The sequence below is a fragment of the Schistocerca gregaria genome, chromosome 6, assembly GCF_023897955.1.
Source record: "Schistocerca gregaria isolate iqSchGreg1 chromosome 6, iqSchGreg1.2, whole genome shotgun sequence".
In the NCBI taxonomy this organism is placed as follows: domain Eukaryota; kingdom Metazoa; phylum Arthropoda; class Insecta; order Orthoptera; family Acrididae; genus Schistocerca; species Schistocerca gregaria.
Genome location: NC_064925.1, coordinates 91,390,808 through 91,417,467, shown reverse-complemented (window position 1 = coordinate 91,417,467; position 26,660 = coordinate 91,390,808).

Below are 26,660 nucleotides of genomic sequence, written 5' to 3'. Positions count from 1 at the left end.
GGATGTTATTGTCCATTTATTTTGGTAGCTATTCTGCTACACAATATACAACTTGTCATCTGCAAACAGCAAAACGTAATTTATTTTTTCTGTTTGTTATGCATTTACGACCGTAAATGATTCTGAATCACGTTTTTTGTGTGTAACTTATCGTTTTGAAGTTGTGGTGCGATCTCCTGTGTTGTTGGCGAAGTAAATAGGCTTACTTCGTGACTATGGTCGCTTACTTTTTCGATTTCTCAAAACACAGGTGGAGTTTTCGCTGCCATTATGTGTTGTTGTGGCTGTGTGGTGTTCATTTGTTTCGTAGCGTGTTTGGCTGGGTGAGGCGCGCGAGTTTGGAAGTTTGAATTGTATTTGGCGTGAAGTTTGGGAACCTCTGGTGTACAGAACTAACCCCCGCAACCCTATCTCAACAACTGCATCTTCGTCAATCCGCGCGCTTCCTATTCAGTCGCACAAGATAAGTACTGAAAGACGCTGTCAGTATCCTGTTCATGAGCCAAAATGTCTCCAACTTTGGCATTTTGGCGGCGTCGTCATAATGTGAGATGGATGTTGAAGGAAGCACTACGTTTGTTGACTCATTTTTGAATGTGTGTGCTCTGCATTTTGTGTAAGGTTCTTTGCGATGTACAAGGTGTTTTTTTTCCTTTCACATGTCCTGTTGCAGTTTTTTTAGCCCAGGCTATGTGATCAAAACTATGCTAACACAAATACGTATTCCAAATTTAAACACTAGATGTCACGAGTAGGTGTCCTACCAGAAGAAACGTTGGCGAGAGGTTCTGTATTCACAATAGGGATGCAGTAACACCAGAGAGCTCAGTGACTTAGGACGTGGACAAGTTACTGAATATCACTTGAGCAGCAGATCCACCAGGGACATTTCAGTCTTCCTAAAGATGCACATGTCGACTAATGGTGACCTGATTGCGACGCGTAAACGCGAAGGAACAACCACAGGTGAACTAAGACCAAGCAGACCGCACGCACTGACAGAAACGGGACATTGAACAGTGCTGAGGATGGTTGTACAAAAATCGCAAGGAATCACCTGAAGGACTCACTCGGGAGATCCAAGGCACTATCAGCAATCCATGTAATGCATTATGTGTAGCGCCAACAGTGAAGTGTGCAGCATATGGTGTTACGATCTGGCGTGCGTCCCGTGGTCGACGTGTGCCCTCTGTCCTTATTGGGCTTCAGAAAACACAAAATGTGGGAGGAAATATCTGATAGTATTGGGTATTATGTACAGTAGAGGAAGAGGTCGAGGGCGATGGTTATTTGCACGGGCACGACAAACCACCCTGTCATAAAGCAGGAACCGTCATGCAAAGGTTTGTAGACACTAACACATCTAAAGAAAAACTAAGTTTTGCAATAAATTTCAGCTAGTAATGTCACATACTCTGTTCAAGAATGACAAGTGGAGATGGTATACCTGGAAACAGCCGACAGGGTGATACGGGAAGATTTCAGTTACATTACATCGATGTCATGCAGAGATTCCGAAATAGGATACGGGATTGTAACGCGCACCCAGGAGTAGATATAGAATCAGATCACAATGCAATAGTGATGAAGAACAGGCTGAAGTTTCAAAGCAGTCTACTGGGGCACACTTGTATGTGGCCCCAGAATATGATTTTATAAGTGATACATGGCTTTGATAGGCTTTATATCGCTGACTGCGTAAGACCGCACACCCAGAGATACTGCTTCTGGTCAGAGATGATTATAGTGTTGGATTAAGAGTGGGGGGTGGTGCTCAGTTGTAGGTTCAGTACCCATTCAATAGTTCAGATATTCATTCAATGTAACCTAAAGAATTCTTTTTTTAAAAAACGAACGTTATACCTGCATTGATTGGACAATGCTGTGGTGTCACCGCCAGACACCACACTTGCTAGGTGGTAGCCTTTAAATCGGCCGCGGTCCGGTAGTATACGTCGGACCCGCGTGTCGCCACCATCAGTGATTGCAGACCGAGCGCCGCCACACGGCAGGTCTAGAGAGACTTCCTAGCACTCGCCCCAGTTGTACAGCCGACATTGCTAGCGATGGTTCACTGACTTCTACGCTCTCATTTTCCGAGACGATAGTTAGCATAGCCTTCAGCTACGTCATTTGCTAGGACCTAGCAAGGCATCATTATCAGTCATTATTGATATTGAATCATGTACCGTCAAGACCGACGTTCGTCATTAATGGATTAAAGTTAAGTATTCCACCAGCTACGTCCGTTGTTTCTAAATTATAATTCCCTTGTCATGTTCCAGGCCTCACGCCAGCCTGCGTGAGCTAAAACGCGTGCCTTTCGGTCTCGTCTAGTAACACGGTGTTGGCTCTCCTGCCAACCACAACAAATGCAACTCTCAATATCAGACAATAAATACAGTCACTGCAAAATACATTCAGCATCTTAGGCACGGAATACTATGGCCCTGATAGCATTGGTCCCAGTGCACATAACAAATAAATTAAATTGCCTTACCTCTCAGCAGCAACCGAGTAAAGCGACATATTCTGGTCTCTCACGAAAATCAAACATATGTTAGCTGCAGTCTCAGCAATGTACGATGCTGGCCATAGCACTTCAAATGCACATGGTATTCTTTTGGATGATAAATTTAAGAAAATCCAACTCCTTTAGAATTATGTGACCTGGACAGGGTGGCGGTATTGATTATAGTGAATTACTAACGCTGAGTTTTTTCAGCAAAATTATATAGCAAGTTAAGTTTCGCTTTTCAGAAAACTTGTGATAAGTGAAGTTGGTACGAAATATACATCATAATTACCAACTGATGCAAAGTCAATGATTTATACGACCAATATTATGTAAGCTCATTAAACCAGTATATATGCAAATCATCAAATTACATATAGCTCTCAGAAGCATTACAAAAAAGAGATATCTAAGTACCCTTCTTATCAAAACTGTTTACGTACATGTTGGGGTTACTCATCACTTACAAATTATCACACATCTATACCAAAGCGCTGGCAAAACAAAAATCACATTTATTTAACATCTTTACCTTGCTTGCAAGAAGACATCTGCTTCAAAGGTCAACAATACTGACACACGTACATTAATCTAACACTTGGTGACTTCACACAGCACACCACAAAAACTGCCTACTCTATCGTCTTTCCCTCTCAGACAGCTACCTACAACTGAGCGCCAAGCGCTTTCTTACTCCAGCACTATAATAATCTCTGACCAGAAGCAGTATCTCGGGTTTCGCGGTCTTACACAGTCAGCAATATAAAGCCTATCAAAGACATACATCGTTTATAAAATCGTATTCGTGTGCCACATACAAATGTGCCCCAGTAGACTACTTTCAAGTTTAACAGACCCGTTACGAAGTATCGGTACGCAAGGAAGTGGGATAAGGAAGTAATAAGGAACAACTAGATACGCTTGCTGTTTTCTAAGGCTCTAGATACAGCAATACGAAGTAGCTCAGTAGCCAGGAATGGACATCTCTAAAAAGGATAATCACAGAAATTGGAAAGGAAAACATAGGTACAATGGAGGTAACGGCAAAGAAATCACGGGTAACAGAAGAAACACTTCAGCTAATCGGAGAAAGAAGGAAGTACAAAAACTTTATCTACCTGGTGATCAGAAATCCTGACATTAAGTTTCTCGCTGTTCTCCTTTCTACTACTTCTCATTACTTTCGTCTTCTTTAGACGTACTCTCAATCCATGTGCTGCATTTATTAGACTTTTCATTCCATTCAGCAAAATCATAAAATTAATCTTCACTTTCACTCAGGAGAGTGTATATACATGATATTTTGTTTCGGTAACTATGTTCAGATTAAAGAACTAGCATGTTGTACGGATTGCATAGATTTCTTTATAGGGATACGGATGTACGGGAAAAGGGTTGGACTCCCTTTCGACATGGCAATTACAAAATCTAATTTTCGCACAGTGGGATTCATCTACAATGAATATAAAGTTACATGAATGTTATCCGAAAGCTTATTTTTTCGTAAAATTTATTTACCTAAATTATCTTATTATTTAAGCAGTTATACGTAAGTCTGAAAATGTGTGATAAGATTTTCTAAAATTTAATAGCAATGTACTGAGTAACCACACAGCGTCATAAGAGAATATGAATAAATTTTTATTCACCTATCCTGCTCACTAACTGGCTATTTACTATATTCAGATCGATAAAGAATTTATAAATTCAGTGGAAAGCCACGTTTCGTGAAAAGTCGAAACAATATTACACCACACAGAAACACATATTTTCTCTCGTACTGCATTCCATAATATCGTTCTCTTCTTTGTCTCCAGTTGTTGCCATTTGTCTGAAAGAGACCTGCCCATCGATCCTTAAAATTCGCCAGGGCCATGCAGTTCCGTCCCCTAGGTTTTGAAATATATTCATTAAAACTTCGTCAAGGATTCAGCTTTGCTTTTGTTCCTCTCCGTTACGTTAACGACAGTGCCACATTTCATTTATTATTTCATTGTCACTCTTTATACGGAATGAAAATGGAGGTGGACAATAGATGCAAACCAAATGGAAATTCTTTTGTGCCCCACTAATAACCAGCGCTATCGCTAAGGAAAAATTTCTCGCTTATTTTGAGCATACGCAGCGACTGTGGTGATGACTGCATCACAACAGAAATCTCTCTGCCTGCGGTTATGTTGTTTCCCAACGCTTCCACTAGGTATAGGGTGCTTGGTTATTCTGTTCACCTATGACAATTCACGAAATGGTACAGGATTTTAAACGAAAACGCTAGATTTCGACTTCCATCACAATAGGAGAAAGAAATTAGAGTGTTTTGTTTCTTAATTTGTATTTGTTTATTTATTTATAAACCTGATGAGATTTGGGCTTCAGGCTCTCTCTTACATCGGGCCAGGGTTTCACGTATACAGTACCATTTTTATATCTTAGTTACCTAAGAAGTAATATTTTTAATGTGGATAACAACGATAAAATGTTTGCGTGATTTTATAGATAACTAAAACTAAAAGCTAATAATGTTAATAGTGGCAGTACTTCTACTGCAGCTGTTCCGAGCAACAACAATCGTAAGAGTAATGACAGTAATAATAATGATCATAGCAGAATTTATAGCTATACAAAATATATATTTTCTGATGCACCAAGTTTTGCGGAAGATCAGTTTAAGGAGACTGAAAGTGCTAAGAACACTGGGAAACGATAAAGACCTGGTTGTAAAGAAGGATGTAAAGGGATAACGAGTGCGTGCAAGGACAATGGTAGAAATTATTGTTGCTTCAGTAGATGCGTCACCGACTGCCTTTTGAAACGGAATATGTTATTCAGATTTCTTATACAGTAAGGGAGGTTCCTGCCACTAAAAAGCACTTCGAGAAAGTGGCTGAACGATGGAATGGCACGGAATGGGTTTTGCTCTTGTTCAGAGATGACCGTTAACATCTACATTTATACTCCGCAAGCCACCCAATGGTGTGTGGTGGAGGGCACTTTACGTGCCACTGTCATTACAGTTCTTTCCTGTTCCAGTCCCGTATGGTTCGCGGGAAGAACGACTGCCTGAAAGCCTCCGTGCGCGCTCGAATCCCTCTAATTTTACATTTATGATCTCCTCGGGAGTTATAAGTACGGGGAAGCAGTATATTCGATACCTCATCCAGAACCGCACCCTCTCGAAACCTGGACAGCAAGCTACACCGCGATGCAGGGCGCCTCTTTTGCAGAGTATGCCACTTGAGTTTGTTAAACATCTCCGTAACGCTATCACGCTTACCAAATAACCCTGTGACGAAACGCGCCGCTCTTCATTGTATGTTCTCTATCTCCTCTGTGGACCCGACCTGGTACGGATCCCACACTGATGAGCAATACTCAAGTATAGGTCGAACGAGTGTTTTGTAAGCCACCTCCTTTGTTGATGGACTACATTTTCTAAGGACTCTCCCAGTGGATCTCAACCTGGCACCCGCCTTACCAACAATTAATTTTATATGATCATTCCATTTCAAATCGTTCCGTGCGCATACTCCCAGATATTTTACAGAAGTAACAGCTACCAGTGTTTGTTCCGCTATCATATAATCACACAATAAAGGATCCTTCTTTCTATGTATTCGCAATAAATTCCATTTGTCTATGTTAAGGGTCAGTTCCCACTCCCTGCAGCAATTGCCTATCCGCAGCAGATCTTTCTGCATTTCGCTGCAATTTTTAATGCTGCAACTTCTCTGTATACTACAGCATCATCCGTGAAAAGCCGCATGGAACTTCGAACACTATTTACTAGGTCATTTATATATATTTTGAAAAGCAATGGTCCCATAACACTCCTCTGTGGCATGCCAGAGGTCATTCTATCGTCTGTAGACATCTCTCCATTGAGAACAACCTGCAGTGTTCTGTTTGCTTAAAACTCTTCAATCCAGCCACACAGTCGGTCTCATATTCCATAGGCTCTTACTTTGCTTATCAGGCGACAATGCGGGACTGTATCGAACGCCTTCCGGAAGTCAGGGAAAATGGCATCCACCTGGGGGCCTGTATCTAATATTTTCTGTGTCTCATAAACAAATAAAGCGAGTTGGGTCTCACACGATCGCTGTTTCCGGAATCCACGTTGATTCCTACAGAGTAGATTCTGGGTTTCCAGAAATGACATGATACGTTGATAAGACAGTAGAGAAGACAGGCTAGAGAAATCTCTGCGCTTGTCTGCACGCAGACAGGTATCTTTACATGTGATGGTAAAATATGATCAAAGAGTGGAAAGTCTCTGCTATATCGAACAAAATGTCCACAGGCAGTTGCACGCGGCATGAGCTTTCATAGCGCCCTTCAGGAAAACATTGCTTTAATTAATAATTTAAAGTAAAAGTGTTTGCAAAAGTTTGTTTTAGAGGTCAAGAGGGAAGTGGTTTTTATAATTTTGAACGGCACAGAGACATGCTGATGCCTTTTGTCTAATCGACGTGTTCTACTCCTAGACTTTTTTCTGAGGAGAGAAGTTGATATTTGTCCTATTTACGGTTAATGATGGTAGGAATTCCCGATATTTCGGGCTAAAGACACTAAAATGACCAGCCAGTACCGCTTAATTGCACGCAGGTCAGTAATGAAATTCTGGATAGCTGTCATCAGGTTTATTGGTTTCGCACTTACATCTGCTGGAGGTCATTAGCAAATACGTGGTTTTCGTAATGGAGCAAAACTGACTTACAATGACAAGTGTATAGAAGTAACGCCGAACCATGGAGGGAAACCTTATACAACCTGTTTTCATTGTGACCCTATGGTGCCCGACATGACATATTGCTGACAGTCGCTGATACTCAAAAAGTCGTCGCATTGTCTGTGTGGACATCACTGGAAAGGTTTCCTCAGTTAAGGAACGACGTGGCTGTACGATACTGCACGCCCAAGTCAACATTGTGTCGCTTTGTAACCTCCTCACCGTATAGAGAGATTTTTTCCACCGTGTACGAACTCTAGGGATTGATCGATGACAGGATAAGGAACAAAATAGGTCCAATGAACTCATGTACGGAAATGTGTGGTTTACATTTACCATTTATTCAATCATACTTTGTTACAAAGACTGCGGTCTAATACGCGCTGTACCATGCAATCATAGTTACAGTGTGTGTTGAAAATGGTTTTCATGTCGCTCATTGCAAGCGTGTAGTCGCCGCAGCATGTTCCGTCCCACACGTTCACATCGGCGAGGCTGCATTCGAAAAGCGTCAGAGCAGCATGAACACGCTCGTCCAGTGTCTGTACATCTGGAATGGCCTCTGCATGTACGATACATTTGAGATGGCCCAACATTTCGCATAGGTTGAGATCCGGCGAACGTGCAGGCCATGCAACTGGACACCTCATCCGATGCATCGATCAAGGAAGACACGGTTGAGAAGCAACCGAACGTTATCGGTGAAGTGGGCTGGAGCACCATCATGTAGCAGCCACATAACCCGTCGAATCATCAATGGCACTTCTTCCAGCTGGGGAGGCATAGTCAGCCGCAAGAAACGTCGATAGCACCGGCCTGTTAGGCGACGTGGAAGAAAGACTCGTCCCAAAATACGGTCGCCAATTACGCCGGCCCACACATTCTAGTTGCATTGTTGCTGATGATTCGCTGTCACCATACCATATCCCACAGATAACTGTTATGAAATCTGAAGATACCACTCCGCTTAAAGGTGGGTTCATCTGTGAATAGGATGGAAGAGACAAATCCCAGAATCATGGTTGCCTGGTGAAGAAACCAGTGACAAAACTGCTCCCGATGTCGAAAGTCTGTCGTTAGTAAGACCTGCCCACGCTGTAAGTAATAAGGCTAGTAACAAATGTCACGGAGAATGTTCCGCACGGTAATCTGGTGTACCCTGTGTTGGCGGGCCAACTGCCTGCTACTGACAGGGCGGTCACTTTGCACAGACTTGATCATATTTTCCTCGTAGTGTGGTGTCCGAACATTTCGGTTGTTTTCTTCATGACCCCTGCTTCCTAAAACGATCCTGTCTCAGATAAACGACGAAACGCTATTTCAAACACTAAATGATGTGGTTGTTGGCGAAGGTATATCTGATACAACCTTGCTGCCCACTGCGCATGGCCGTTTGTATTTCCGTGAGCAAACACCATGCCGGCAAGCTCTCGATTCGAGCAAGCAAACATTGTCTATAACGCTGTATCACATCCACTACAAGCTGAGTCAACAATTGAAATGAATCGGACACAACATTCGTTCTAAGGCGCTGCAGTCATGGACTGTGTGGCTGGTCCCGACAAAGGTTCGACTCCTCCCTCGGGCATGGGTGTGTGTGTTTGTCCATAGTATAATTTAGGTTAAGTAGTGTGTAAGCTTAGTAACTCATGACCTTAGCAGTGAAGTCCCACAAGATTTCACACACATTTGGACATTTGACACAACATTACCAATTACTATGGCGGGAGAGTGGGCTAGGGCATGACGTATGAGGACAGTACCACCCTATAGGAGAAAACCATGCCTACTGTGACTGTGACTGTGGCTGCATGGAACAGCGTGTAATGGACGGCGGTCTCTGTAACAAAATATGATTGAATAAATGGTCGCTACCATGGAAACCATGCATTTCCGGACATAAGTTCAGTAATCACTTTATTTTGTTCCGTATCCTCTCATAGCTCAATCACTAGAGTTCGTACACGTTGGAAAAAATCCCCCCTATCTGTTTCTGTATGAAATTTAGACCCACTTTACTTCCCACTCTATAAAAAGGCGCCGGCCGGAGAGGCCGTGCGGTTCTAGGCGCCACAGTCTGGAACCGAGGACCGCTACGGTCGCAGGTTCGAATCCTGCCTCGGGCATGGGTGTGTGTGGTGTCCTTAGGTTAGTTAGGTTTAAGTAGTTCTAAGATCTAGGGGACTGATGACCATTGAAGTTACGTCCCATAGAACTCAGAGCCATTTGAGCCGTTTTTATAAAAAGACTACGTATTACCATAACTACTTACACACAAACTATTATCCAGATTAAACTTGTATGCTAACCTTTAACTAAACAGAACGTAATTTCAACTGCACTGTAACTAGCATCAATGCAACTGGTCTTTATATCAAATTTACAACTGAAGTAAAACAGTTATCTGGCCCTAACCAAAATTTGCACTAAATATTCAATCTGCTGCATACCACATCGTGCAATGTGGTAATGCGTAATCATAAACCTTCTTTCAAATGGTTCGAATGGCTCTAAGCACTATGGGACTTAATATCTGAGGTCATCAGATCCCTAGACTTAGAACTACTTAAATCTAACTAACCTAAGGAGAACACACAGATCCATGCCCGAGGCAGGATACGAAACTCCGACCATAACAGCAGCGCGGTTCCGGACTGAAGCGCCTAGAACCACTACGCTACAGCGACCGGCAAACCTTCTTTAAACAATGGAATGGGGAGAGTAACTATTCCTACATAATGATATTCGAAGACAAAGATTTTAGAATGAAGTTTGTGTTCAAACTTGATCTTCGCACATAATATTGGTCTGAAGAATACTATGCTTAACAAAGTAAGCCTGATTTGAAAAGGAAACAATGTTCACAGAGAATTTCTATAAAAATTAAACAGCTTAATCAGCTGATATCTTAATGCGTGAGCCAGGGACGTGGTGTGGTCTTTCTGTCAGTTCTGAGCAAGTCAACCAGCTGACAATAATTATTCTGAAAAATAGCTTCGCAGTGCTGCGGTCTTACCTCAAACTTCTTTCCTTCAAAAAAATAGTATTGTTCAAAATTCATATTGTCTTCGCTTTCCAATATGTACAACATATTCATTGAACTTGTAGTTTGCAACAAATCTTTCTTCATCTAACAGACACAATGACAGGTTAGCGCAGCACTACTAATTGCGTCCATCATCTACCATACTTAAAGTAAAATGGTTCAAATGGCTCTGAGCGCTATGGGACTCAACTGCTGTGGTTATCAGTCCCCTAGAACTTAGAACTACTTAAACCTAACTAACCTAAGGACATCACACACATCCATGCCCGAGGCAGGATTCGAACCTGCGACCGTAGCAGTCGCACGGTTCCGGACTGCGCGCCTAGAACCGCGAGACCACCGCGGCCGGCCTTCAACTAAGAATGTGTCAGACTGCGCAGGGGCAAATACTGCGCCACAACAAAACTGAAGATCGCTTAAGATTCTCTGAAGTGCACATTGGTAACTTACAAAAATCGGAATGACCTAACCACCTTACAGCATCTCTCGGGCGCTGGTCTCATCCTAATGATCTCTACATAAAACGTTAAACGTTCATCTTAATCTACAAGTTCACTGCATGCAATCGTGCAGAGTGTAATGGATTTCAAGACTAAACTTAACTCCGTCCGAACAGGCCTTGGACGGTGCAACGGTCCCGACCGGCCGCCGTGTCATCCTCAGACCACAGGCGTCACTGGATGCGGATGTGGGGGGCATGTGGTCAGCACACCGCTCTCACGGCCGTATGTCAGTTTACGAGACCGGAGCCGCTACTTCTCAGTGAAGTAGCTCCTCAGTTTGCCTCACAAGGGCTGAGTGCACCCTGCGTGCAGACCAGATGGTCACCCAACCAAGTGGTAGTCCAGTCCGACAGCACGTAACTTCGGTGATCGGGCGGGAACCGATGTTACCACTGCGGCAAAGCCGTTGGCAATGGAGTTCAAGATATACCATAATTATTTCCTACATTTCTCTTCTGTTCACAAATGTTGTGCGGCATGAGGGAGTGAATAAAGGATGGAAGATCGAGGTTTAACGTTCAGTCGACGAGTAGACCCATAGAGATTCAACACATAGTTGGACACTACAAGAATTGGGAAGAATCAGCCATCATATCCCTTCTAAAGGACTTATCCAGCCATATAATTTCAGCGATTTAGGGAATCAACGGAAAAACATAAATGTGAATGACCTGACGTGGATTTAAACCGCCGTCCTCTCGAATTCGTTCAGCGTCTCGACCTCGTCCCAACCTGCTCGACGCCGCTCATTAATGTCGTATGAGAAGCAGGTACCGGCCAACAGGTTGTTCGCTAAACGGGGAGTTTGCTACTTGAATTCAAGTCTGGAGAGGCCTCTTTATTTTACGACCGTCGGCTACAACGAGAAGCGTCGTAAAACGCACGATACTTACCTGTGATGAGAAACGGAGCAACAAAGTCCAACATCAAGTTTTGCTTCAATTTGCGGTTTCTGTAGCACTCTTAAAGTGCGGAAAGACCTTTTACTTTGCGATATCGTATTATTTTATACGTTATAAGTAACGACAGGATATCTCTAAACTAAATCGAGAAGTTTGTCACTAAAAAGAAGCAGACTAACTACCATGTTCGTCGCATACAGTCAGTACGTTCCTCTGACCTGCAAAGCATTTATTTTCAGTACATAAACGTATGTTTTGTGATTTCGTTTTATGTGGGGGATAGTACAGCATTGTATGGTAGTGAAACATGGACTGTGGGAAAACCGGAACAGAAGAGAATCGAAGCATTTGAGATGTGGTCCTCTAGACTAATGTTGAAAATTAGGTGGACTGATAAGGTAAGGAATGAAGAGGTTCTACGCAGAATCGGAGAGGAAAGGAATATGTGGAAAACACTGATAAGGAGAAGGGACAGGATGATAGGACATCTGCTAAGACATGAGGGAATGACTTCCATGGTACTAGAGCGAGCTGTAGATGGCAAAACCTGTAGAGGAAGACAGAGATTGGAATACGTCAAGCAAATAATTGAGGACGTAAGTTGCAAGTGCTTTGTCTTAGGTAAGGGAACCATGAAACTATAATATTCTGCCCAAATGTGAGATAGCACGATACTAAAATATTTCCCACTTCACTTGTACAGAGATAAGACTGCAGTTAAAACTGCCGAAGGGGAACGAAAAGTAAGCAGTAATTCGAAGTGGGAAAGGTTTATTTCCTATGCATAATGTTATTTAGTTTGTTAAAAAATTAACAAGAAAAGGAAACAAAGGAGAAATTTGGAAAATTAATTAAAGGTGATGGGGCTACTAAAAGTTTCTTGTTGTTGTTGTTGTGGTCTTCAGTGCTGAGACTGGTTTGATGGAGCCCTGCATGCTACTCTATTCTGCGCAAGCTTCCTCATCTGCCAGTACATACTGCAACCTACATCCTTCTGAATCTGCTTAGTGTATTCATCTCTTGGTCTCCCTCTACGATTTTTACCCTCCACCCTGCCCTCCAATGCTTAATTTGTGATCCATTGATGCCTCAGAATATTTCCCATCAACCGGTCCCTTCTTCTTCTCCGCAATTCTATTCAATACCTCCTCATTAGTTATATGATCTACCCATCTAATCTTCAGCATTCTTCTGTAGCACCATATTTCGAAAGCTTCTATTCTCTTCTTGTCCAAACCATTTATCACCATGTTTCATTTCCATAAATGGCTACACTCCATACAAATACTTTCAGAAACGTTTCCTCACACTTAAATCTTTACTCGATGTTAACAAATTTCTCTTCTTCAGAAACGCTTTCCATGCCACTGCCGGTCTACATTTTATATCCTTTCTCCTTCGACCATCATCAGTTATTTTGCTCCCCAAATAGCAAAACTCATCTACTGCTTTAATTGTCTCATTTCCTAATCTAATTCCCTCAGCATCACCTGACTTAATTCGACTGCATTCCATTATCCTCGTTTTGTTTTTGTTCATGTTCATTTTATATCCTCCTTTCAAGACACTGTCCATTTCGTTCAACTGCTCTTCCAAGTCCTTTGCTGTCTCTGAAAGAATTACAAAGTCATCGGCGAACCTCAAAGATTTTATTTCTTCTCCATGGATTTTAGTACCTACTCAGAATTTTTCTGTTGTTTCCTTTAATGCTTGCTTAGTATACAGATTGAATAACATCAACATTGTCAAAAGCTTTCTCTAAGTCTACAAATGCTAGTAACGTAGGTTTGCCTTTCCTTAATCTATTTTCTAAGATAAGTCGTAGCTTCAGTATTGCCTCACGTGTTGCAACATTTCTACGGATTGCAAACTGATCTTCCCCGAAGTCGGAATCTACCAGTTTTTCCATTCATCTGTAAAGAATTCGCGTTAGTATTTTGCAATTGTTACTTATTAATCTCATGGTTCGGTAACTTACACATCTGTCAACACCTGCTTTCTTTGGGATTGGAATTATTATATTCTTCTTGAAGTCTCAGGGTATTCCACCTGTATCATACATCGTGCTCACCAGATGTTAGAGTTTTGTCAGGACTGGCTCTCCCAAGGCCGTCAGTAGTTCTAATGGAACGTTGTCTACTCCCGGGGCCTTGTTTCGACTCAGGTCTTTCAGTGCTCTGTCAAACTCTTCATTTCATCTTCATCTACATCTACATCCTCTTCCGTTTCCATAATATTGTCCTCAAGTACATCGCCCTTGTATAGACCCTCTATATATTCCTTCCACCTTTCTCCTTTCCCTTCTTTGCTTAGAACTGGGTTTCCATCTCAGATCTTGATATTCATACAAGTGGCTCTCTTTTTTCCAAAGGTCTCTTTAATTTTCCTGTAGGCAGTATCTATCTTACCATAGTGAGATATGACTCCACATCCTTAGATTTGTCCTCTAGCCATTTCTGATTAGCCACTTTGCATTTCCTGTCGATTTCATTTTTGAGACGTTTGTATTCCTTTTTGCCTGCTTCATTCACAGCGTTTTCATATTTTCTCCTTTAATCAATTAAATTGAAAATATCTTGTGTTATCAAATTATTTCTACTACCCCTCGTCTTTTTACCTACTTTATCCTCTGCTGCCTTCACTACTTCATCTCTCAAAGCTACCCATTCTTCTTCTACCGTATTTCTTTGCCCCATTCCTGTGAATTGGTCCCTTATGCTCTCCCTGGAACTCTGTACAACCTCTGGTTTAGTCAGTTTATCCAGGTCCCATCTCCTTAAATTCCCACGTTTTTGCAGTTTCTTCAGTTTTAATCTACGGTTCATAACCAATAGATTGTGGTCAGAGTCCACATCTGCCCCTGGAAATGACTTACAATTTAAAACCTGGATCCTAAACCTCTGTCTAACCATTACATAATCTGTCTGATACCTTCTAGTATCTCAATATTCCTCCATGTATACAATTTTTTTATGATTCTTTAACCAAGTGTTAGCTATGATTAAGTTATACTGTGTGCAAAATTCTACCAGACCGCTTCCTCTTTAATTTCTTACCCCCAATCCATATTCGCATACTGTGTTTCCTTCTCTCCCTTTTCCTACTCTCGAATGTCTTAGGAAGGAGAATTCTATTGCAAGTCTATCAAAGATTGAATTGATCTTGGAAATCAACTGGAAAAATGTCTGGTGTCTTGTGGTGTAAAGATAAATATCAAAAAAATTAAAATAAGGTTAACGGAATATAAATGTATCAGAATACTGAAGGTTATGAGACATTACATAAGTTTTTCTCTACGGGCGGCAAAACAACAGGCGTTGGCAGAAGTAGAGCACATACAAAACACAGTCTGGCGATAGCAAAGATCACATGCCTAAATGAGAGAAATATGTTAACTTCGAATATAAATTTAAGTATTAGGCTGTCTGTAGGCACGTGAGACTGTGATACGTGGACGATAGATACACTGATGGAAAAAAATCGAAGGAACTGTATGAGACGAAACATGATACGCGTGTTTCTATGTCTATTCGAATTTCACGCCGGTAGCATAAGAGTGGCACTATTAGCGCCAATATCACAACGCAAATCATTTTTGCATTAAATACACGCTATTCTGTCGTTAGCCTTAATTACCTTTGAGACTTGGCGAGTTCATATTAGTCAATAATACATTTAACGTCGCTGACACCCCATTAACAAAAACTCACTGAGTTTGAAGGCTGTTGTGTGATAGGGCTACGAGGAGCTGAATGTTCCTTCTGCGATACTGCAGAAAGACGTGTCAGGAATGTAGCCAGGCTCCGGACGGCCATCTTGCACTATCGAGAGTGGAGACTGCCGTGTTCGGTGTGTGGCTCTACCGCAAGGTTCTGCATCGACATAAACAATTTGAGCAGCAGTTGGCATCGCAGTAACGTAACGTACTTTTATAAATCGGTTACTTCAAGGAGAGCTCCAAAAAAAAAGACCTGCAGCGTGCATACCACTAACCACAAACCACTGCCGCTTACGACCTCAGTGGTGTCAAGCAAGAGATTACTGGAGGGCAGGGTGGAAGTCCGTCGTGTTTTCTGATGAAAGCTGGTTCTGCCTCAGTGCCAGTGATGGCTGTGTGTTGGCTAGAAGGAGGCCACATGAGGGTCTATATCAAACGACTCTCTGCGTGCTAGACACTCTGGATCTACACCTGGAGTTATCGTCTGGGGTAAGATTTCACATGACTGTAAGACCACTGTCGTGGTTATTCCACGCAACCTGACCGGCAATTTGTACGTCAGTCAGTTGATTCGATCTGTAGTGCTGCCACTCATGAACGGAATTCATGGTGGTGTTTTCCAGCAGGATAATGCTCGCCCACTTAACCGTGTTGTAACACAACCTGCCCTACAGAGTCTCGATATGCTGCCTTGTCCTGCTCCATGACCAGATCTCTCTCCAGTCGAGCACATATGGGACATAATCGGATAACAACTCCAGTACCATCTACAACCACCATTAACCGACCTTCTATCGACTGACCAAGTGCAAAAGGCTCAGAATTCCACCCCACAAAATGATATCCAGCACCCGTTCAACACAATCATGCACCTTTACATGTCTGTGTTCAGCACTCTGGCGGTTACACTAGTTATTAATGTACCAGCATTTCACATTTGCAATGACCTATCTTGCGCTTTCATTATCTTGTGATCTTGAATCGCTTAAATATGTTATATAGACAAATATTCCAGAACTTTAATTAACCTACATTAATTATTTTTATGTAGTCGAGACAAGAAGGGAATGGAAGCTTTTGATGTGTGAGTCTCCAAGAGAATCTCGAAATGGGGCGGTCAGAATAATGAGAAAGTACTTAGATTAAAAGAAGAGACTGGATGAACGAGAACGTTCTGAAGCATCAAGAAAAGGTTTGGTAAGTGAGAGTAAAGATTTTAAAGGCAGACCAAGACTCCAATACTCCGTAGGCCGGTTTAAATGGATGTAGGGTGCGGTGCTGAGTAGAGATGAAAAGGCCTGAACACTACAGAGTAGCGTGGAGATCTGCATCAAAGTATGTATGTAAAGTACACAAGCGGCAAGACAGAGTCAATACCTTCGCTGCGCACTGCCGATGGTACTGTTACCGACGTCTGTGCCGCTAAAGCGGAGTTTTTGAACGCAGTTTTCCGAAATTCCGTCACCAGGGAAGACGAATGGAATATTCCAGAATTTGAAATACGAACAGCTGCTAGCATGAGATTCTTAGAAGTAGATAGCTTAGGTGCTGCGAAGCAACTCAAATCTGTTGATACGGGCAATTCTTCAGATCCAGATTGTATACCGATTATGTTCCTTTCAGATTACCGTGATACAATAGCTCCCTACTTAGCAATCATATACAACCGCTCGCTCACCGATAGATCTGTACCTACAGATTGGAAAATTGCGCAGGTCGCACCAGTGTTAAAGAAGGGCGGGTAGGAGTAATCCATCGAACTACAGACCTATATCATTGACGTCGGTTTGCAGTAGGGTTTTGGAGCATATACTGTATTCAAACGATCTATTGATACGTAATCATCACGGTTTCAGAAAACATCGTTCTTGTGCAACGCAGCTAGCTCTTTATTCGCACGAAGTAATGGCCGCAATGGACAGGGGATCTCAAGTTGATTCCGTATTTCTAGATTTCCGGAAAGCTTTTGACACCGTTCCTCACAAGCGACTTCTAATCAAGCTGCGGGCCTATGGGGTATCGTCTCAGTTGTGCGACTGGATTCGTGATTTCCTGTCAGGAAGGTCGCAGTTCGTAGTAATAGACGGCAAATCATCGAGTAAAACTGAAGTGATATCAGGTGTTCCCCAGGGAAGCGTCCTGGGACCTCTGCTGTTCCTGATCTATATAAATGACCTGGGTGACAATCTGTTCTCTTAGATTGTTCGCAGATGATGCTGTAATTTACCGTCATCCGAAGACCAGTATCAGTTGCAAAGCGATTTAGAAAAGATTGCTGCATGGTGTGGCAGGTGGCAGTTGACGCTAAATAATGAAATGTGTGTGGTGATGCATACGAGTTCCAAAAGAAATCCGTTGGAATTCGATTACTCGATAAATAGTACAATTCTCAAGGCTGCCAATTCAATTAAGTACCTGGGTGTTAAAATTACGAACAACTTCGGTTGGAAAGACCACATAGATAATATTGTGGGGAAGTCGAGCGACAGGTTGCGTTTCATTGGCAGGACACTTAGAAGATGCAACAAGTCCACTATAGAGACAGCTTACACTACACTTGTTCGTCCTCTGTTAGAATATTTCTGCGCGGTGTGGGATCCTTACCTGTTGGAATTGACGGAGGACATCGAAAGGGTGCAAAAAGGGCAGCTCGTTTTGTATTATCACGTAATAGGGGAGAAAGTGTGGCAGATATGATACGCGAGTTGGGATGGAAGTCATTAAAGCAAAGATGTTTTTCGTCGCGGCGAGATCTATTTACGAAATATCAGTCACCAACTTCCGAATGCGAAAATATTTTGTTGAGGCCAACCTACATAGGTAGGAATGATCATCAAAATAAAATGAGAGAAATCAGAACTCGAACAGAAAGGTTTAGGTGTTCGATTTTCCCGAGCGCTGTTCGGAAGTGGAACGGTAGGGAGACAGTATGATTGTGGTTCGATGAACCCTGTGCCAAGAACTTAAATGTAATTGCAGAGTAATGATGTAGATGTAGAAACCAGTCTTCGCCTCAAGGACAAAACAAGAACAACCCTTTCCAGTTAAATGTAAGCCGGGCAAGCAATGCTCGCGTTCGAACAATCTTCGGAGGGAAGAGTACCAAAACAATAACACATCGACTTCGCTATGAAACAGAGTATTAATTAATTTCTTCCTGTTATTTTTAATGCTGTCTTCCTTTGGATTTTGTGCAGAATAAATGCAACAATTTAAATATTCGTGAAAACCACATCTCTTCCTAGGTGTTCCTACAGCGTGTCTTCCGGTCAGAATGTTTCTCTATTCTTCGCTGGTCCATTTATCTGACATTACCAGGTCATCTCAAACGGATCTTTGTGGCTTTTGCTATGGAGGACGTTCGAATGTTTCTGTTATTTTTCCATTACTAACCCTATTCCCGCTACATTTTTGGATCATAGTTCGCAAGGACATAATTTTTCCCGCTTGCAGTTCACTGTCGACCTGTCTGAACGTTTTGCAGGTTTTCCATTGGGACTATGGTATGACGTAAGGAGAAGTTGCTACAAGTTTCAAGAAGACTAGACGGAAAACGGATTTTTGTAATCTTTTATGTGGTACTACAAGTTTAGGACTAAAATATCAATCACTCAAAGCAGACCGATGCCAACTTTCAAAAATTCTCGAGGAAAAGCACTTTGAAATTTTCCATGTGTCTTTTATAGCCTAAGGTGAGGATACGTTTTCGATAGCACCGTGACTGTATAGTATAGTGCTTGCCTGCCACGTGTAGGACTTAGCCCACATACGAAAATGTCACATATGTTTCCCATATGTTTCTCAAATGTCACATATATTTGTTCATATATTTCGCTGTACCTATAGTGAATTTCGCCCTTCGGTTTCATTTTCAAGCGGCTTAACGTTTATGACATCGTATTTTCTGAAATATATGTCATACAATGATATAACTTTGTAGATACTGTAGGACTGTAGATACAGTCTAATGTATTCGAAATGTACTCTGCTGTAAAGAACTAATAAATTCAAGCTTGTAAACACAGCTTCATGTTCTACGAGGACTTCTGTGAAGAGGCAAATACACAAAGATCAAAATAAATTTAATTTGTAATGTTGTTTTTCCAATTTGAACAATCGCTATTAACAGTGTTTTATAAGTAATACAGAATTTACATTTACAGCAAAAGCTGGACTTTTATCTGTCATTTAATTAGGTATAGAACTATGTAAATTTCAGATAAAAATTACAATTTAAATGACATAATCATTAGGAAACTGAACGGAATAATAAAAAAGAAATAATTATGAACACGAGACTCGAACCAGCGATCCTGCGATTACCAGTCTCGGACTCTACAGACTTTTTTTCTTCATCTTTATATATTTTTCGCTTCACCGAAATACTCATATAACATGCACCTTCGTTTAAAGATATGCGTTAGCTGGGAATCAAGCCATCCACAAGGTATGTGGGCACTCTACCACACAGCTACTCTGCATGTCGAAAGATTCACCCTACCATAAGGTATCAAAAGAATCGATTTTCTTGAAGAATTGCTTTGGCTGGTTCATATTTAAGTTCTGAGCTTCACGTGCCATAAACAGACAAAATTACAAAACTCGGGTTGTAGTGTGGTCTTCTTGTCAACAGGAGTTGTTCGTTTCTGAGTAGATTACGAAATTGATGATAGGGCTGAGCTGATAGTTGAGTTTAGTTACTGACCTTGTGTTGTATCCTGTTACGGACTGACATGATGCACCCTGGATATTTCTTGTAACCTACTGTGTAGAGCTCTACTTTTGCATACGTGTTGTGCCTTTTGATTAACATCGTAATCCTTTTTGATCTACTTTTTTCAGACTTTATGCTTTGTCAATGCTTACCCGAGGTTACCACCTTCTCTTGGACTCGTTTTTCGGTATTCCCTCAAACTAGTACATTACTTGCAAACGCAAATGCATTGGTGTTCTGCTTCTATCCTTCTATCGATAATAGTCTTAAACCCACTTCTCATGATTGCTGAAAGCAGCTGGGGTGGGGTATTCTGTACGTCAGGCTGCACGCGCTCTTGTGTATTACGCTGGAGAATATTGCGCTTCTCTTTGGGGAAACAGTGCTCACACAAGAAAGATGATGTGCAGCTTAATGAAGCCTTGAGAGCTATCACCGGTACTGTTAGATCTGCTCCCAGACGGTGGCTGTCAGTCTATGCTAGAATTGCTCCGCAAGATCTAAGGATGAAAGCAGCTCAGATAAACTTGCTTAAGGAGATTACTTCTCATAAGAACTATCGCTTGTATGGTGCTCTACAATATCCATCAACAACTCATCTGAAATCACGCAAACCACCCTGGGTTGGTTTAGAAGGTATCGCTTCTTTTGACGTGATCTCCAAATGCTGACAAGGTTGGAACGAATATCCATCCAATAACGCTCACCTGGTTCGAGATCCAATAAAGGAGATCGAGGGATTCGAAGCTTCACACTGTATCTGGTCGAGGCTGGACCGCTCTGTGACTGGCGAAGGAAGATGTGGTTACGCCACGAAGAAGTGGAGTTTCCGTCCATCCGATTGTGGAGCGGAGGAGTAAAGAATAGATCAAATTGTTAAGGAGTGACTACTTTGAGCATTTGGCGGTGATCAAGTAACCTAAAATGGCCGAGAAAAAAGTATTGCTTTACTTATTGAACGCCCCTCGTATATACTCTAAGATTTTTGATAACCGTACCTATCAGAAACGTTTACGTTGCCGTTAAAATTTAATGACATCTGTACTGTCATTCCACTTTCCTTCCTCTTGAAACAAATTAAATTCATTTCGCACTTTTTTGGCTGACGGTGGCCAATTATTTTTTATGTTTAGGGGCTCCAACGGTACACTTGCTTCCGTCCATTTCATTTTGCGCCTTTCTTGTATTTTGACACTGAAATTTTCGTATCGCCATTCAAGACACAAAACTTTTGCAAGTTTAAGAAAACTTCCATCAACTGGCAAGTGCGGCAAGTGCTTGCAGTAAGATCCAATGAAGTATTTACACTAACTTGCGGAAGTTACTTCTGCCACTTGGCGAAACTTGCGGAAGTTGACTTGCTGGGGATGTTTCCATGTCAAAGAACATGCATAAGTAGTTCCTGCAAAAGGGCTTGCGGAATTTTGATTGCCAGTCGACACACGCCTTTAAACGTGTAAAGTACGATACCATCAGATAGCAGACGTCACCTCTTGAAGTGGTATCTCGGGTAAAATTCGACTGTATTTACTTGTGTGAGTCCGCATACCTTCGTTCCGGTACAGTACAGTAGCTGACCTGACTGATAGGCAAACAAAAAAGTGAGTCGGGTAGAGATACGAAAAGGGGCACGGAGGAGAGCACAAAGCACTCGTGGCCATCTCTGGAGAAGGCTGGCTGTCATAGCGGCGGAGCCTCCTAATGGTTGGTAGCTCTTGTTGGTTGTCACATTTGGACATTTCCATTTCATTGCAAATACTTTTGCTTCCTTGTAAAGTTATACAATTAATAAAATAAAGAAAAGCTGTAAAGAACTAAACAGAACTGCCATTTCCTTCCTGTACGCAACGGCAGCAGCCTTCGTGAAGCATTTTATCTGAAAGAGTCTCATGGCTGTATACATGTTTTTCTTAGTCACTTCTTCGCAATTGAGACCCTGAACTCAGAGGCCCTGTTTGCGTGTAAGACGAAGCCCACCTCTGCCGCGTACAATCACGAGCCGGCGTGGTCCTGCCCTACTCGCTGCGCAGGTAGCGCTAACAAGCACGGGGCCCGCCCCAGCCGTATCGGATTCGGATACCGCAGCGGCGCCTGGCGCCCGCCACCCGCACAGCAACTTGCGGTCGGCACAGTTCGCTGACGGCTGTGTCTGCGTCTCCAGTACTCGTAAGCGCGCCGCATAGGCTTACAGGCAGCGGGCACAAGTAGGCCTACAACCACCGAATACATCTTACCTTTTATCTGACTTCAGTTTTTTTTTCACCAACTGCGACATGGTCGCGTATACAAACAGTAATCCAATACTGACAAATATTTTTTATTCCAGTCTTTGATCACAATATGAATTCTGTATGACGAAGACCGGTTTCAGTCCGTAATGACCATCCTCAGATCTTTTTTACATCATGTCCTGAAGTGATAAGGCCATAATGGCACCTCCGCGCGGGATTAGCCGAGCGGTCTAGGCGCTGCAGTCATAGACTGTGCGTCTGGTCCCGGCGGAGGTTCGAATCCTCCCTCGCGCATGGGTGTGTGTCTTTGTCCTTAGGTTAAGTAGCGTGTAAGCTTAGGGACTGATGACCTTGGCAGTTGAGTCCCATAAGATTTCATATACATTTGAACATTTGAACATATAAATATAATCACATGTCGATGCTATGCTGATTATATTTATATTTCCTGACGACGCCATTATGGCCTTATCACTCTAGGACATGACGATGCGATGCTGATTATATTTATACGTTATGAAGATGCCATTATGGCCTTATCACCTTGGGACATAGTGTAAAAATGATCTGAGGATGTCCATTACGGACTGAAACCGATCATCGTCTAAAGCAGGGCTTCCCAACGTGTGGTCTGCGGACCCATTAGGGGTCCGCCGGCTCTTTTTAGGGGGACCGCGGCCACCCTTCATAACATCGTGTAAAATAATGAGTAAGATTATTGAATACAAATGTGAAAATCAAATTAGTCACTATTTTTTTTCTTGTGAAAAAATGTGTTCTTTTTCTTCAGGTGGTATTCCCAAACAGCCTTTGCAGTTCCTAAGTGAGAACGCATACACAGTTTAGTGCCGGAGAATGCGGCTTCTATGATCGACTGTTTTGCAACAATACGGTCAGGCACACAGTTTTAATCTGCCAGGAAGTTTCATATCAGCGCACACTCCGCTGCAGAGTGAAAATCTCATTCTGGAAACATCCCCCAGGCTGTGGCTAAGCCATGTCTCCACAGTATCCTTTCTTTCAGGAGTGCTATTTCTGCATGTTTCGCAGAAGAGCTTCTGTAAAGTTTGGAAGGTAGGAGACGGATACTGGCAGAAGTAATGCTGTGAGTACCGGTCCTGAGTCGTGCTTCGGTAGCTCAGTTGGTAGAGCACTTGCCTGCGAAAGGCAAAGGTCCCGAGTTCGAGTCTCGGTCGGGCACACAGTTTTAATCTGCCAGGAAGTTTCATATCAGCGCACACTCCGCTGCAGAGTGAAAATCTCATTCTGTAAATACGGATGTCGTTTGTGCACCGGATCACGGCGGTAGATGCGCTGAAACCTTTTACGCATCCGCAGAGCGAGCTATGTCGACCAATCACAGCACTCGCTGGCACGTATGCGGCCCCAGGCATAATTAAATGTTAAACTTGCTTTGTCAGTGCACTACCTATTTCAGAAGTCGATTTCTGACCTTCAATTTGTTTATTTGTTTTCATTCATCTCTAAACCAAAGACTATAGAAACTTCGGGAGGTGAGGTGGGGTCATTGGGAACAGACTAGGGGTCCGGCATGGATTTTCGACTGAAGAAGGGGTCCACCAGCTGAAGTGGTTGGGAAGCCCTGGTCTAAAGAATTCACATTGTGATCAAAGACTGGAAGAAAAAACATTTTTTTAATTACAGGATGTATGTACAGCCTTCTCGTTTGCCCAGAGTTATTGTCAAATTGAACATGGTTTCGACAGCTCTAAAGGCGGTCTTCAGCAGAATAAAAATTACATATGGTTACCTTGAAAATAGAATGACATGGCTCAGAAATACAAATATACTGAACAGGATTATTTCCGTAAAATGTACAGCAATTATACTCTTTCCAGTAGTCAAGATTTACTTAATAAAAACAAAGACGTTCACTGTGAACAGACACGAAATTAATTTCCTTCACATTAAAAATCTTGAAGCCTTAGACATAGTAGAAATAATTACGCTCTTTCAAAACAGATTTATCTGATGAGCAAATACCGATTTTGTGAATTTACTTTGTAGTATAGTGAAATACAATTATTCTGAATTTAATGGAAAACTATATTAGCAACTAGATGTCCTTGCAATGGGTGACTCCTTAGCAGGAATCCTTGTGTTCATTAATTCCATAGAAGTAAAATTTTTCAATAACTTTTCAGCGTCAACTGTAGGTATTCTTTCATAAGATGGCCTTTTCCATTAAGCTATTCATAGAGCCACCTCCATCCCCCTTTCTTCTGAAAATCTCAATTCTGAAATCACTCTGAGTAAACCTGTTGCTGTCAATAATGGGTATGATACTTCTATAGTAGTTAGTTGTTTAGTAGGAAAACCGATAAGAGACTCACCACCCTAGGCCTTTCTAATGTTGTTGTTGTGGTCTCCAGTCCTGAGACTGGTTTGATGCAGCTCTCCATGCCACTCTATCCTGTGCAAGCTTCTTCATCTCCCAGTACCTACTGCAACGTACATCCTTCTGAATCTGCTTAGTGTAATCATCTCTTGGTCTCCCTCTACGATTTTTACCCTCCACGCTGCACTCTAGTACTAAATTGGTGATCCCTTGATGCCTCAGGACATGTCCTACCAACCGATCCCTTCTTCTAGTCAAGTTGTGCCACAAACTTGTCTTCTCCCCAGTCCTATTCAACACTTAATCATTAGTTATGTGATCTACCCATCTAATCTTGAGCATTCTTCTGTAGCACCACATTTCGAAAGCTTCTATTCTCTTCTTGTCCAAACTATTTATCGTCCATGTTTCACTTCCATACATGGCTACACTCCATACAAATACTTTCAGAAACGCCTTCCTGACTCTTAAATCTATACTCGATGTTAACAAATTTCTCTTCTTCAGAAACGCTTTCCTTGCCATTGCCAGTCTCCATTTTATATCCTCTCTACTTCGACCATCATCAGTTATTTTGCTCCCCAAATAGCAAAACTCCTTTACTGCTTTAAGTGCCTCATTTCCTAATCTAATTCTCTCAGCATCACCCGACTTCATTTGACTACATTCCATTATCCTCGTTTTGCTTTTGTTGATGTTCATCTTATACCCCCCTTTCAAGACTGTCCATTCGGTTCAACTGCTCTTCCAAGTCCTTTGCTGTCTCAGACAGAATTACAATGTCATCGGCGAACCGCAAAGTTTTTATTTCTTCTCCCTGGATTTTAATATCTACTCCGAATTTTTCTCTTGTTTCCTTTACTGCTTGCTCAATATACAGATTGAATAACATCGGAGAGAGACTACAACCCTGTCTTACTCCATTCCCAACAACTGCTTCCCTTTCATGTCCCTCGATTTTTATAACTGCCATCTGGTTTCTGTACAAATTGTAAATAGCCTTTCACTCCCTGTATTTTACTCCTGCCACCTTTAGAATTTGAAAGAGAGTATTCCAGTCAACATGGTCAAAAGCTTTCTCTAAGTCTACAAATGCTTTCTTCTAAGATAAGTCGTAAGGTCAGTATTGCCTCACGTTTTCCAGTATTTCTACGGAATCCAAACCTATCTTCCTTGAGGTCGGCTTCTACTAGTTTTTCCATTCGTCTGTAAAGAACTCGTGTTAGTATTTTACAGCTGTGGCTTATTAGACTGATTGTTCGGTAAAATTCACATCTGTCAATACCTGCTTTCTTTGGGATTGGAATTATTATGTTCTTCTTGAGGTCTGAGGGTATTTCGCCTGTTTCATACATCTTGCTCACCAGATGGTAGAGTTTTGTTAAGACTGGCTCTCCCAAGGCCGTCGGTAGTTTCAATGGAATGTTGTCTACTCCGGGGGCCTTGTTTCGACTCAGGTCTTTCAATGATCTGTCAAACTCTTCACGCAGAATCGCATGTCCCATCTCATCCTCACCCACATCCTGCTCCATTTCCATAATATTGTGCTAAAATACATCGCCCTTGTATAGACCCTCAATGTACTCCTTCCACCTTTCTGCTTTCCCTTCTTTGCTCAGAACTGGGTTTTCATCTGAGCTCTTGATGTTCATACAGGTGGTTTTCTTATCTCCAGAGGCCTCTTTAATTTTCCTGTAGGCAGTATCTATCTTACCCCTAGTGAGATAATCCTCTACATCCTTGCATTTGTCCTGTATCCATGCCTGCTTAGATATTTTGCACTTCCTGGCGATCTCATTTTTGAGACGTTTGTATTCCTTTTTGCTTGCTTCATTTACTGCATTTTTATATTTTCTCCTTTCATCAATTAAATTCAGTATTTCTTCTGTCACCCAAGGATTTCTACTAGCCCTCGTCTTTTTACCTACTCGATCCTCTGCTGC